General features: G+C 40.1%; 1 non-coding gene across 1 annotated transcript; it reads left to right on the top strand.

The window, feature by feature from the left end:
- Positions 1-13,394: 13,394 nt before the first annotated feature.
- LOC141699163 (small nucleolar RNA R71) lies at positions 13,395-13,501 on the top strand. Its single transcript, XR_012565646.1, has one exon. It is a non-coding gene; the product is annotated as a small nucleolar RNA R71 (small nucleolar RNA).
- Positions 13,502-15,942: the final 2,441 nt, after the last annotated feature.

The following is a 15,942-nucleotide window of genomic DNA, read 5'->3' as shown; positions in this document are numbered from 1 at the left end:
CCTTTCCAAATTTATTGGATATTGCAATTCTGTTCATACTTTACATGACAGAGGTTTTCAGGAAATTGTATAAAGAAGATGTATATATGGATATATATATATATATCAGAACTTAATGAAGTATATCATAACTTCATTTCCTTTAATAATATTTCAAAGATTTAATCTATTTAAATCTTGTCTTGTAGTCTCATCTATGTGATGAACTGTTGAAAACTCTTTATACTTTGAACAGTGGTAGTTCAAGTAGCTTTATAAATGATATAAGTGTAGTGAAGTATTTGGTAACTTCATCCTTTGTTTTTACTTATATCTAGTAAGTAATTATCTTACGTTTGATAAAAGATTCTAGTAAGTATCCATTTAGATACTTATATCATTGTTATCACTATATATTATCTTGCGAGCTGTAAGGCTCACTCTTGCTTTATTTCTTCATCACACAACAACAGTTAGGAAAGATGGCCAGACTCCAGCAGACCCAGCACAAGCACGTGGGAAGCGTCCCGCATCTTCCCGATGATGTTGTAGCTGCTATAGCTGCAGAGGTAGATCTATTGTAGATCAGACCATCTACTTTTGAGAATCAATTATGTATAATTATAACTTGTGGCAGATAATGGCTATTAACTGTAAATTTATCAAGTAATCATTTTGTGTTGTAATAACTTTTAAATTGTGGATTCAAAGACTTGTACTTATTTCAATTTCATCTCTGAGACTATAACAGGTTGTGGTGTGTGTTAGTGTGGGGTCACAGCATAAGGTTATTATTATTAATTAAGTGAAGTGATATTGTGAAAAGAAAGACCGTGACGACCCGGATCCCCGACCCCGGATCTGGGGGTGTTACAGAAATGGTATCAGAGCTAAGCGTTATAAACCTCAGAGATGATGCGACGATATAATAACAAACTCACAAAGAAAATAAGAACTCTTGCCAAGTTCATGGTCGGACTACTTAAAGTAGTGCTGACAGTTAAAACCCTTACGGGAACCCTTATAAGTATCATGATAGTAACTTAGCTCGTTTAATGTGTAGGCGCCTGAGATAGAGGACCCTGAGATGTTCGAGCGTGAGCATGATGAGGCATTGCTAGATGTTGAGGATCAAGAGGAGCCTGAGATGGAGGAGGATGAGGAGGACCCCTCAGAGGAGTCAGAGACGGAGGTCATTGCTATTTCAGATGAGGAGGACCCCTCAGAGGAGTCAGAGACAGAGGTTATTGCTATTCCAGATGAGGAGGACCCGGATGAGGTCCCAGTAGCTGAGGAGCGTGTTGGACCTATGGTAGTGTATGCTGGTACTCCATTACCCACACTTCCGGTGGTAAGAACCCCTACCCCTCCACCACTATCTTGGATTCTCGATGATGACAGCTCAGAGACCCATACTTCCGAGCCTAGGCAGACCGAGGAGGCACACTCAGCGGCTCCGGATTCACCACCTCTTGACCCTGCCCACAGGCAGTCTTCGTTAGCTCATGGATATGTTCAGGATGTTCTGAGGACCCGAGTGGCTGTTGCCGAGGCCCGACTGGATGAGGCCAGGAGGGAGTTGGATGCAAAGAGGGCGGATAGGCGTACCCGAGCTTATGAGACTAGGGCTTCTATACCCCGATCCTTGAGGAGGGAGCTTACGGGGATAGAGCTCACATCCCGAGCGAGACTCAGATCTCTCCAGGGGGACAGGCATGGTAGGATCTCCAGGCGGCAGGCCGACTATATCTTCCGTCGTGCGATGGAAAGGGTATGGGAGCTGACCCGCTCCGGTGTGTGAGTCAGGATTGATGATGGAATAGTCTAGTTGTCTAGTTAGCCGAGGCCTTAGTAAGAGCCAATTTTCCGGGATAGTTGACTTGTATATAGCATCCCTTTTTCTGACTAGACAGATAGACTCTTGTGTATCACTTTTGGGACAGATGACTGTAGCACTGTTGTACTTTTGACCAGATCAAACTATGTATTTCTCGCATTATGTATATATTTGTTTCCTTTCGGTTCAGTTCTATAGTGACGAGATCACTGTTTTTATCATTATTATTACTGCACTTCGTATTAGAACTGTCATAAAATAATAGAATTGCGATATACGTTCTCCCCATTATAAGAGCTGTGCAAGGCACAATGTTGTATATGATTGTGACCTAACGTTGGATTTCCCAATAATTTTTTTTATTATCAGTATCATGCCGCCAAGAAAGATTGGAACTAGGGCGAACCCTGGATCTGAGGACCAGGGAAGCCATAACTAGGATGATAGGAACCAGGAACACAGTGAAGAGGAAGATGAGGATTATGTGGAACAGGATGACTCCCTGTATGAAGAGGAAGAGGAAACATATGATGTTGAGGGATTTGAGATAGAGGCTGAAGAAGGAGAAACTGAGGTTGAGCAACCAGTACCAAACCCAGGCATGGATCCCATGGGCCAGTTCATGCAACTCCTAAGGCAAAATTTGGAACGTCAACCCAACCCACCCCCTCAAGAAAATAACAATGTTGTGGCAAACTCTTTCAGGGCTTTTAAGTCCCTTAAGCCCCCTGAGTTCCACGGATCAGCCGACCTAGTTGAGGCAAGGGCATGGTTAAAGGAAATGGAGAAATCTTTTGAGATTCTGAGTATCGATGAGGCGCAGAAGACTGTATTTGTTACCTACCTTCTGAAAGAAGAGGCTAACTACTGGTGGGAGTCCAAGAAAAGGAGAGATTCAATCAGTTGTTTCTGGGAAAGTATTTCCCGAGGTTTATGGAAAACCAGATGGAGCTCAAGTTCTTGGAGCTAAAGCAGAATAACTTGTCTGTAGCAGAGTACGAAGCGAAATTTACTGAGTTATCAAGGTTTGTGCCGGAGTTTGTGAGCACCGAGGAAAAGAAAGCTAGGAGGTTTCAGCAGGGACTGAAACCGTGGATTCAGAATAGGGTGGCAATCCTTGAGCTTACGGACTATGCCACTCTGGTGTAAAAGGCAACGATTGTAGAAGTCGGAAGTGAACAGATGCAGAAGGAAAGAGAGAAGAAAGGAATAAAGAGGAAAAGTATGAGCATGGGTGGAGGTTCCGCAGGAAGGAGCTTCCCAACTAGATTTAATCGAGGAGCAGTGTTCCTACCAGGAAGGAATACTGGGTTTAAGCGGCCAATGAGCGTGAGTGTGAGCCAGAGCGGCCAGAAGTCAAGAATGTCCTATCCCAACCAGTCTCGACCCCCATTGCCAGCCTGTAACATATGTGGAAGGAATCACACTGGGGAGTGTAAAGGAAAGCCAGTAACCTGCTTTAAGTGCGGTCGGGAAGGCCACTATTCAACTAAGTGCCCATCATCAACCCCTGCCATTATTCCAACCACCACTTGTCATTAGTGTGGACGCCCGGGTCATTTGAAGAGGGAATGCCCAATGAACAAACCAGCAGCTTCGGGAGCAAGCAGGGCTGCTTCTAATAAGCCACCTACTGCAAGGACTTTCAACATGACAGTCCAGGATGCTATAAAAGATTCAGATGTGATAGCAGGTACCCTTTCTCTAAATTCAGTCAGTGCAAACGTTTTATTTGATTCGGGAGCAACTAAATCTTTTATATCAAGGGACTTTGCGCGTAAGTTAAGACTTAAGGCTGAACCCTTGATAGAACCCTTACAAGTAGAAATAGCCAATCATGAAATTATTCCTGTTAACCAGATTCACCCCGCCTGCGAGATAGGCATAGGGGAGCAATCTTTCAGTGTTGATCTGATTCCTTTTAAATTAGGGGAGTTTGATATAATTTTGGGAATGGACTGGCTATCTAGTAATGATACTCAGATAGACTGTAAAGGGAAGAAAGTTAAGCTAAATATCCCAGGGAAGAAAGAAGTTATATTTAGAGGAAAGAGGCAGACGCAGAGATTTTTGACCATGGCCCAGGCCAAAATGATGCTACGAAAAGGAAGCGAGGCTTACCTAGCCTATGTGGTGGATACGCAGAAGGAGGTGCCCAACTTACAAGATATTTCAGTAGTCAACGAATTTGAAGATGTATTCCCACAAGACCTTCCGGGATTACCACCCGATAGAGTGATTGAATTTGCTATTGAGTTGGCCCCGAGGACGGCGCCAGTTTCAAAAGCACCTTACCGGTTAGCCCCGTTAGAAATGAAGGAATTAGCTATCCAATTGCAGGAACTCTTGGATAAGGGTATGATAAGACCCAGTGTGTCTCCGTGGGGAGCACCAGTTTTATTTGTTAAGAAGAAAGATGGGAGCATGAGGTTGTGCATCGACTATCGAGAGTTGAACAAGCTAACCATAAAGAACATGTACCCATTACCTAGAATAGACGATCTATTCGACCAGCTAAAGGATGCTGTTTATTTTTCCAAGATCGACCTGAGAACTGGATATCACCAATTGAAGATTAAACCCGAAGATATTTCCAAGACAGCGTTCCGTACCAGGTATGGGCATTATGAGTTCTTGGTAATGTCCTTTGGATTAACCAACGCCCCAACGGCTTTCATGGATTTAATGAATAGAGTATTTAAGAAGTACTTGGACAAATGTGTGATAGTTTTTATCGATGATATTTTGATCTACTCAAGGACTGAGACAGAACATGCAGAGCATTTGAGGATAGCTCTAGGAATACTCAGAGAGGAACAGTTATATGCCAAATTCTCGAAGTGTGAATTCTGGCGGAATGAAGTACAGTTTTTAGGACATGTGATCAATAAAGAAGGAGTATTGGTCGACCCCTCCAAGATAGAGGCGGTCTCAAATTGGGAAAGGCCAACCACACCCACAGAGGTAAGGAGTTTCATAGGATTGGCCGGCTACTATCGTAGATTCGTACAGGACTTTGCGAAGATCGCAGCCCCTTTGACACGACTTACTCGTAAGACAGAGAAGTTTGAATGGACGGAGAAATGCGAGAACAGTTTTCAGGAATTAAAGAAAAGGTTGATAACGGCTCCGGTGTTGGCATTGCCAGACGGAAAAGGAGATTTTGTGATATATAGTGACGCGTCGCACAAAGGATTAGGATGTGTGCTTATGCAGCACGGTAAAGTGATTGCGTATGCGTCGAGACAACTGAAGGAATACGAGGTTAGATATCCTACTCATGACCTTGAGCTCGTGGCAATAGTATTTGCCTTAAAAATTTGGAGGCACTACTTGTATGGAGAGAAGTGCGAGATTTTAACAGACCATAAGAGCCTCAAGTACATATTTACGCAGAAAGAGCTCAACATGCGCCAGAGGAGATGGTTAGAACTAATCAAGGACTATGATTGTGAGATTCTCTATCATCCAGGGAAAGCCAATGTGGTGGCTGATGCCCTTAGTAGAAAGGAAAGACTCAGAATGATAACGACTTCGGAAGAATTGATAAGGGATTTTGAGAAAATGGAAATAGAAGTAAAGGTAACCGGAACCGGAACTGAAAAGCTTTTTGAGATCTCAATGCAGCCAGAGTTATTGGAAAAGATCAGATTGTGCCAAGAGAAAATAATGAATGAAGGCAGAGAGTCGATGACTGGAGAGGAGATCCATACTGAGAAAGATGATAAAGGGATAATGAGGTACTCCTACCGGATTTGGGTTCCGAATGTTCAAGAGCTTAAAGATGAGATATTGGATGAAAGCCATAGTTCAAGGTATTCCATTCACCCGGGAAGTACCAAGATGTATAGGGATTTGAAGGAATATTACTGGTGGCCCAACATGAAGAGGGACGTAGCAGAATGGGTAAGCAAATGTTTGACTTGCCAAAGGGTAAAGGCAGAGCACCAGAGACCCAGTGGACTCTTACGACCCCTGGAGATTCCCGAATGGAAATGGGAACAGATAGTGATGGATTTTGTTGTAGGATTGCCAAGGACGAAAGCCAATCACGACGCCATTTGGGTAATTATAGACCGACTGACAAAGTCAGCTTATTTCATTCCTATCAATGAGAGATACACAGTCGATAGGCTGGTGGACATTTACCTTAAGGAAATAGTGACGCGACATGGAGTCCCAGCGTCCATTGTCTCAGACCGAGACCCCAGGTTCAACTCCAGATTTTGGAGGAGCTTTCAGGAATGTGCGGGGACCAAGTTAAATATGAGTACCGCGTACCATCCCCAGACGGATGGGCAGAGTGAAAGGACCATCCAGACACTAGATGATATGTTGAGAGTCTGTGCAATAGACTTTAAAGGGAGTTGGGATGATCACTTGCCGTTGATCGAGTTTTCTTATAACAATAGCTTTCATGCTAGCATCGGAATGCCGCCTTATGAGGCCCTGTACGGAAGAAGGTGTTGATCTCCCTTATACTGGGATAAAGTAGGAGAGCGGAAGATGCTCGGACCCGAAGTGGTCCAAAGGACCAAAGACATAGTGGATCTTATCAGAGGACGGCTTGTAGCAGCCCAAGACAGACAGAAGAAATATGCAGACCTAGCCCGAAAGGACAAGGAATATGAAGTAGGGGACTTAGTACTGCTAAAGGTATCCCCTTGGAAGGGATTAATGAGGTTCGAAAAGAAAGGAAAACTAAGCCCAAGATACATTGGACCTTTTGAGATATTAAGACGGATTGGAAAGTTAGCTTACGAGCTAGCCTTACCCCCTAACTTGCAACAAGTTCATAATGTGTTCCATGTGTCAATGCTAAGGAAGTATCATCGGGATGCCAGACACATAGTGGAGTACGAGCAGGTGGATATGCAGCCAGATCTAACTTACGTGGAGAAGCCAGTAAGGATTATAAATAAGAAGAAGCAGGTGCTTCGGAACAAAGTGATCAAGCTAGTCAGAGTACTATGGCAGAATCATAATGTGGAAGAATCAACTTGGGAACTAGAGAGCGCAATGCTAGAAAAGTACCCCCATTTGTTTTCCTTGTTTGATTCCGGGACGGAATCCTTTTAAGGAGGGGAGACTGTAATAACCCCCAAAATTTTCAACTTTTTGTAACCCTTGTGAATAGTGTTTTAGCTGAATGAGAAAACTTTTCATGCCACACTATGTAGGGGTTCTGTTATGGATATACTGGGATATTATTAGTACTCTATGTAGTATATAAGTGTATGTAAAGATCGTCAGAATCCAATTCCGAACACTTGGATTTTTCCCGGAAATCCACTAGATATGGAGAGAATTGAGTATAAGGTAACAGGATAAAAAAAAGGATTTAAATTTAAGGATTATAATAGAGGATCATAAAAAGGAATATAATGTATTGAGAAAGGTTAAGGGAACCTAAGTAATAAGATCCCGGGTATGATCCTTCAAACGATAAACGAAAACGAAAGTTAAGCGAACCGTATAACAGATCAGCGGTCATTAGGCAAACAATTAGGAAGTTAAGCAAAGGGATTAGAGGGAGTGATGTCACCCAACCAATGAGAGGAGGACAAGGAGGGAAAGATGACATCACCACATGACATAGGCATGACATGGGAAGGAAGGAGGTGTGGTTGAATGAGAACCACACAAATTCAAGGGCAACAAGGTAATTAACTAAATCAAACACAAAAACAAACCAACCAAGCCAAGCAAATCATTTTCATCAAAATCAAAAAGAAAACCAAGGCATTGTTCATCTTTTGCTCTCGGCTTTTTGACTTTTTAAAGGGCAAGAATTTCAAAATCAAAGATCCAAGCTTCTTAAATTGGTGAGTTAATTCCCTAATCATCTTTATGCTTAGTTAGGGCTATATCATGAGTTTAAGCCATCAATTCCTTCTCAATCTTCTTCATTTAATCAAAGAAGAAGACAATGAATAGTGTTTTCAAGTTTTTAACTTGAAATTTTTCTTGATTTCCTTGAAGATCCAAGCATTCCTAAGACTTCTCAAAGCTTCTTAAGGCTTCCTAGCTACTCCCACCACTTCAAGGAAGGTATATCATCTCCAAAGAATGTAGTTTAGTTAAATTCAAGCTTAGGCATAAGTATGAATGTTAAAATTGAATTGGTTGGGGTTGTTATGATGTGATAAGGATGGATGTTGGTTGTATGTTGGATTTGAGGTTGAATTGGGTTGGTTTTGAATGGTTTTAAATTGGGAAATCGCGTAAACATAGACGTCGTAACGTCCGATTTTCTTTAGACTATTTTTGTGCATAACATTAGGACCCGAGAACCCCCTGCTAGATTATGACCATTGCCATTTTTAGATAGCTCATGTTACAAGCTTCGTTTTGATATGTAGTTCGTTCGATTCCGATGCACGGTTTAGGAGAAACGACCGTTTCAAGTAACGGCGTTTCGCGAACGAAACTTTTCCCCTCGCCTTACTTTGAAACATAGGTTAAAGACCAAAAAGGGTTAATTAATGTATGAAACATTTATGGTAAGTGTGTTAGGCAGTTTGTAAGACATTCGCGAAGGAATCGCCTTAAAACTCGTAAAAGTTAAATTATTAAAAATGGTGGAGCCGAGGGTACCCGAGTGACTTAAGCGAATCAGTAAGCGCAAAACAAGCGTTAGAGTCTAAGTTAGTTAAAGAATAGATTTACAAGTGACTTTGGTTTAATTCCAACTTACTTGTTGTTTATAGGTTACCAGACTCGTCCCGAGCCTTTTATCACCCCAAGTCGCTCAGGCAAGTTTTCTACCCGTTATAACTGTTGTTGTGATGTATATATGTATATGCATTATCTTGCGATAGATGCATGTTGGTTAATTAGCAAATGTTGCAATATATTGAAGCATGCTGCTATGGTATATATATATGCATGCCTGTTTCGTATTCTTTCCATATATAATTGTTGATTCAGTTGATAATACATATGCTAGAGGATAGCGGTAATTTGCATATACCCTTAGTATAGGGACCCAAAGGTGAAAATATTTTCTAAACCGGGAGTCGAGGATCCCGAGTAGATTTTGTATATATGTATATATATATATATATTTATATATATATATGGTCATAGTTTTCAAAACTATTAATCGAATAAGGGTTATTCGATAACTTTTTATTAATTATTGAATATTATTTCGAATATTATTCGAGGGCTTATGACTCCTTTATATTATTATTGAATATCACTTGGATATTCATTCGAGGACTTACGACTCCTTTCATGTTATTATTTGAATATTATTATAATATTCATTCGAGGTATTATGAGTCCGCTTATTACTTAATAATATTCTTTATTTTATTAAAGAATAAGGTGTCAATAATCAAACTTATTTTCGATTATTCAAATAAAGATAGTACTTTCACATAACTATATCTTTGGTTATTTGATATCCATTTCAAGTATAAGTTTTAATACTTCTACTTCGATTATTTTTATAAAGATTATTCTTTATGGGAATATTATTTAAATAATAATATTCAGACATTTTCTAAATATACTGGGGACTGATTTACTTCATTAAATCAGCTTTACTCCAAACACTCTTTAAAGTGTTTTCGAGTCTTCAAAATGATTTTAAAAGTTAGAGCGGATCCCAAAACTCATTTTTATATTTAAGATCTTCCTTTTTAAGGGGATTTAAATACTCGCTCAAAACCTGAGGGATCCGGCTCTGTGGTGTATTTTATATTCGCAACAAGGTTGCAGTTTTGGTAAACATCTTGATTACTTGCCCAACGTTCGGGAAGTAAGTCCATCTATTGAGTCGGCATAAGCAACATGGGCTCAGTGGGCGTCCATGATAGTGTAAGTGGCTCAGTGGGAGTCCATCAAATGCATAAGTGGCTGAGTGGCAGTCCAGCATAAGGTCCTATTACGACCAGGGTAATGACCAGTGGGGAATTCGTCCATCTACTAGTAAAAAAGGTTACTTATGGGTATCTTTGCCTGATCAGTAAGATATATGGTTTATGCCAAAATTCTTTTCCTTTCCAAATTTATTGGATATTGCAATTCTGTTCATACTTTACATGACAGAGGTTTTCAGGAAATTGTATAAAGAAGATGTATATGTGGATATATATATATATATATATATCAGAACTTAATGAAGTATATCATAACTTCATTTCCTTTAATAATATTTCAAAGATTTAATCTATTCAAATCTTGTCTTGTAGTCTCATCTATGTGATGAACTGTTGAAAACTCTTTATACTTTGAACAGTGGTAGTTCAAGTAGCTTTATAAATGATATAAGTGTAGTGAAGTATTTGGTAACTTCATCCTTTGTTTTTACTTATATCTAGTAAGTAATTATCTTACGTTCGATAAAAGATTCTAGTAAGTATCCATTTAGATACTTATATCATTGTTATCACTATATATTATCTTGCGAGCTATAAGGCTCACTCTTGCTTTATTTCTTCATCACACAACAACAGTTAGGAAAGATGGCCAGACTCCAGCAGACCCAGCGCAAGCGCGTGGGAAGCGTCCCGCGTCTTCCCGATGATGTTGTAGCTGCTATAGCTGCAGAGGTAGATCTATTGTAGATCAGACCATCTACTTTTGAGAATCAATTATGTATAATTATAACTTGTGGCAGATAATGGCTATTAACTGTAAATTTATCAAGTAATCATTTTGGGTTGTAATAACTTTTAAATTGTGGATTCAAAGACTTGTACTTATTTCAATTTCATCTCTGAGACTATAACGGGTTGTGGTGTGTGTTAGTGTGGGGTCACAGCATAAGGTTATTATTATTAATTAAGTGAAGTGATATTGTGGAAAGAAAGACCGTGACGACCCGGATCCCCGACCCCGGATCTGGGGGTGTTACATTGTGCCCGAGAATTATGCCTTGACGCACCATAAAGTGACATTTCTCCCAATTGAGAACCAAATTGGTCTCAACGCACCTCTTGAGAACGTGTCCAAGATTTTGCAAGCATTCATCAAAAGAATCGCCAAAGACTGAGAAGTCGTCCATGAACACTTCCACATCTGGCCAATCATGTCAGAAAAGATGGCCATCATACATCGTTGAAATGTGGCTGGTGCACCACACAGACCAAAAGAAACTCGTCTAAAGGCGAATGTACCGAATGGACAAGTGAAGGTAGTTTTCTCTTGATCTTCTGAAGCGATACAAATCTGATTATACCCCGAATAACCATCCAGAAGACAATAGTACTCATGACCAGCCAACCTGTCAAGCATCTGATCAATTAAGGGCAAGGGAAAGTGATCCTTCCTAGTGGCCTTGTTTAGCTTCCTATAGTCCATACAGACTCTCCACCCCATGACTGTCCATGTAGGAATAAGCTCATTCTTCTCATTTACTACCACAGTAATACCACCTTTCTTTGGTACATATTGAACCGGGCTTACCCATGAACTGTCAGAGATAGGATAAATGATCCCTGCATCTAGCCACTTTAAAATTTCCTTCTTTACTACTTCCTTCATGATTGGATTAAGTCTTCTTTGCTGCTCGTCTGTGGGCTTGCTACCTTCTTCTAGCAGAATTTTATGCATATAGTAAGAAGGGCTGATTCCCTTGATATCTTCTATAGTCCATCCAATTGCTGATTTGAACTCTCTCAGAATTCTCAAAAGCTTTTCCTCATCGCTACCTGAAAGGTCAGATGCAATAATAACAGGCAGAGTAGATGCATCACCTAAAAAAGCATTCCTCAAATGTTCAGGTAAAGGCTTAAGTTCAAGAGTAGGAGCTTCCTCAATAGAAGGCTTGAGGCGTTTAGGAGCTTTGCTCAATTCTTCCATTCCAAGAGATTCAAAAGGCATATCTATCTTCCTCTTCCAGGGAGACGCATTCAAATATTGCAATTGCTCATCTCCTTCGTCATCTTCACTGTCTGAATTTCCCAACAAGGCTTTTTCTAAGGCATCAGACCTTAGCATTTGATCAAGTTCTGATGTGACCACCGAGTCGACCAACGCGACTTTTAAGTACTTCTCATTATAAGTAGGAAATTTTATAGCATTGAACACATTGAAAGTAACATCCCGATCCAACACTCATATTGTAAGCTCACCCTTCTGCACATCAATCAAGGTCCAGCCAGTTGCCAAGAAGGGACTTTCCAAGATTATGGGAATCTTCTTATCCTCCTCAAAATCAAGAATGATGAAATCAGTAGAGAAGATGAGTTTATCCACCTTGACCAAGACATCCTCCACAATACCCCTTGGATATGTAATAGAATGGTCGGCCAACTTCAAGGTCATATAAGTTGGTTTGGGATCAGGTAAGTCCAATTGCTTGAAGATTGACAAGGGCATTAGATTGATGCTAGCTCCCAAGTCACATAAGCATCTGTCAAAAGACACTTTTCCAATAGTACATGGAATAATAAAGCTTCATGGATCTTTAAGCTTCGGAGGCAACTTCTGCTGCAGCACAACACTGCATTCCTCCGTAAGAGCGACAGTCTCTAAATCATCTAGCTTCACCTTCCGAGAGAGAATACCTTTCATAAACTTTGCATAACTAGGCATCTGCTCGAGAGCCTCCGGGAAAGGTATGTTGATATGAAGTTTCTTGAACACCTCCAGAAACTTCTCGAATTGCTTGTCCAGCTTTTTCTTCTGCAGCATCTTAGGAAAAGGCGGTGGAGGATAGATTTGTTTCTCCTCTGTATTACCCTCAGGCAGATTTAGCCCAACAGTAGTCTTCCTTGGTTCCACTTCTTCATCATGCTGCTTTGCTTCTTCCTCAACCCCAGCTTCTTCAGTCAACTCTTGAGTTTGATCAGGATTTGTAACCTTCCCAGACCTCAAAGTGATTGCCTTTACCGGCTCCTTAGCTTCCTTCTTTCCTGGTACTTCAATTTCACTAGGCAATGTACCAGGTTGACGATTTAGCAAGGCATTGGCAATTTTCCCAATTTGATTTTCCAAGGTCTTGATAGAAGGAACTTAACTCTTGCACATGAGCTTCAACTCCTCTAATTCAGATTTTTCATTAGCTTGTTGCTGCTGGAGCTGTTGTTTTGGTACATACCGCGGTTGCTGAAACCCAGGGGGGTTGTACTACTTAGCTGGATACTGCTGATAAGGCTGTTGAACCGCATTCTGAGCATCACTCCAACTGAAATTAGGATGATTGCGGTTGTTAGGATGATAGGTGGCTGGCACAGGTTGCTGCGCTCGCGGGAAGTTGCTCATGAACTGAGCTGATTCATTAAAAATTGCACACTGATCAGTCTCATGGGTACCATCACAAAGCTCACAGACACTAATAATTTGATTAACTCCATAATTAGCCAAAGTGTCTACCTTCATTGTCAAAGCCTTAAGTTGGGAAGTTATAGCAGTTGCTGCATCCAATTCCAGAATTCCTTCTACTTTTCCCTGAGTCAGTCTCTGGGAAGGATTCTGGTACTCATTAGCAGCCATCAGTTTAATAAGTTCATAAGCTTCATCGTAGCTCTTAGCCCACAAGGCTCCTCCTGATGTTGCATCAAGCATGGGCCTAGAAGTAGGATCCAATCTATTATAGAAACAGTTGATAATCATCCAATCAGGTATGCCATGGTGTGGGCACTTTCTTAGCATCTCCTTATATCGATCCCAAGCCTCACACATAGATTCTCCAGTTTGCTGCACGAACTGAGTAAGAGCATTCCTGATTGTTGCAGTCTTCACCATGGGAAAAGATTTAGTGAGAAACTTTTGAGCAAGATCTTCCCAAGTTGTGATAGACCCTACCGGTAGAGAGTGTAACCAGCACTTAGCTTTGTCCCTTAAAGAGAATGGGAAGAGTCGCAGATTGATAGTATCTTCAGTCACACCATTGAACTTGAAAGTGTCGCAGATCTCGATGAAATCCCTGATGTGCATGTTGGGGTCTTCGGTAGGAGAACCCCCAAACTGAACTGAGTTCTGTATCATCTGGATCGTGTTGGACTTGATCTCAAAAGTGTTAGCCGCGATGGCTGGTATAATGATGCTAGACTGAATGTCATTAATAGTTGGCTTATAATAGTCCATCAAAGCCTTCGAATTTTCTGCTTGATCACCCATAGCTACTATAATTGGCTCTTCAACTTTCTCTTCTTCTTCTACCTTCTTTTCTTCCTCAAAAACTTCCCTGCGAATTACCACAATTCTTCCTCGGCTTTATCCAGTGTTCTCTTACGAGTACGAGAACGCTAGATTACCTGAAATAAAATAAGGAAACAAATAAGTAACAATGTCCGAGTCAATGAACTTTAACGACCACTGATGGAAATCACATAAACTAGTAATTAACACTGCAGTCCCCGACAGCGGCGCCAAAAACTTGTTAGTCGCTAAAAACGCGCTAATAATACACGCAAGTATACGAGTTCACAAGTAGTATATAATCTTTTCTAGTTCGTTCCCACAGAGACTGTATTGTTTAATACATGCACCTAAGCAACAATGTATGGTTATTATTTAATGCTAAGACGATAACAAATTGAGAATGTTTATAACTAAGAATTACGCTAACTATTATAACTACGAGAATAAGATTGATTGAATTAATATATATGTCAGACATGGGATTTTAACTTCATTAAATACTTCATTCAATAGCCTTATTATTCTCAACCTTAGCATGCAATAGTGATGACACTAATCAGACAACACGAGACTAATAAACGCCACCTTTCATTGCACGAGTACCATTCGACCAGACATCCACAAAAGAGATAGAAGCTGAATAGGCACCAATTATATTGAGACCATATATGTCTATAAAATTTGACAACATAATGGTTTGAGCACAAGTTAGCTATCTTGATTACATAGGGCAAGTAAGATGGTTAAAATTACCTACGAATCATGCATATCAATACATGAACCTATGCTAGCATGGAAAGTTCTAAATCCTTAAATTTACTTTTGCTTCATTAAGAATTAACACACTATCTTATAAGTTCACGACGCTCATAAGACGAATACGTACAACCAATACTAGGATATCATACAATCACCACATACTAAGTCATCAAACAATTTAACTGAAGAAATCCATAAATAAATCCTCTAGAACCCCACGATAACGATTAGCCCATAATCGAACTCATCGCCAACACGGGTTCCAATAAAAACATGATAGAGCAAACGCAGTCTTTATACGAATAAATAAACCAAAGTACAAACAAGCGTAAAGGTCCAGAAAAATAAGAAACAAACATCCAAATTACAACTCAAAACAAAGATTCGCAAGAATAAACTAGTTCGTCTTCGCCTTTATCGAATTGTGCCAAAAGGTCTCTTGTCGTCTTCTCCCTCCTTGATGTCTTGATAACTCTGAATATCTCCTGAAAAATGACCTAAGTTATGCTTATATAGCAGTCCATCATCCCAGGAGTCCATCAATTTGAATTATAAAAGAATCAGGATTTTAATATCCCGACCCAGCGCGGCCGCGCGCTTCACCAGCGCGGGCGCGCTATCTTTCTGCACTCCCGGCGCGGCTGCGCGCAACACCTGCGCGGGCGCGCCTGTCTTCTGCCAACACTTCATTTTTTCTTCTTCTTTATTCCTTGCAACTTCGAGCCAATCTTCCAAGCTTTTATTCCAACATATCCTAAATACAATATTAGCATAAAACAATGCTAATTCACCTGATTCACGAAGTAAAGCCTGAAATGCAAAAATACTTGAAAACACGTTAAAACACAAATAACTTGAGTACAAATACACCAACTCAAAGCTTATTAGAGCATAAATAAGTGTTATAAATGCCACTTAACAAAGACTCATTTGGGTTTTTCAAAAAAATACACATGCATAAACAAATTTTGACATGCAAGTCTTTAAATTACAATTTCAACTCACTTTGACCTTTAACCTAACCATTCAACTCATTTTCTTTACAAATCAAAGTAAACTCACTTGATTATACTAAAACCTTACATGCATGCCATGAAACTTCCTTAGAAACAAAGATTTATATTCAATATCAAGTTTAACACTAAAACAATTAAGCTACTCATCATTCGAAATCAAAAATCCCCTTTTAACATCAAAATTCTAACTATCATCAAACAAAACCAAAGAAAATACAACACAACATCCACTATACTTCTTTTATGATTATG

Source organism: Apium graveolens, chromosome 11 (genome assembly GCF_009905375.1).
Source record: "Apium graveolens cultivar Ventura chromosome 11, ASM990537v1, whole genome shotgun sequence".
NCBI classification, from domain to species: Eukaryota; Viridiplantae; Streptophyta; class Magnoliopsida; order Apiales; family Apiaceae; genus Apium; species Apium graveolens.
Note: the sequence above shows the minus strand (reverse complement) of the source record. Positions and strands in the feature narration are given on the sequence as shown.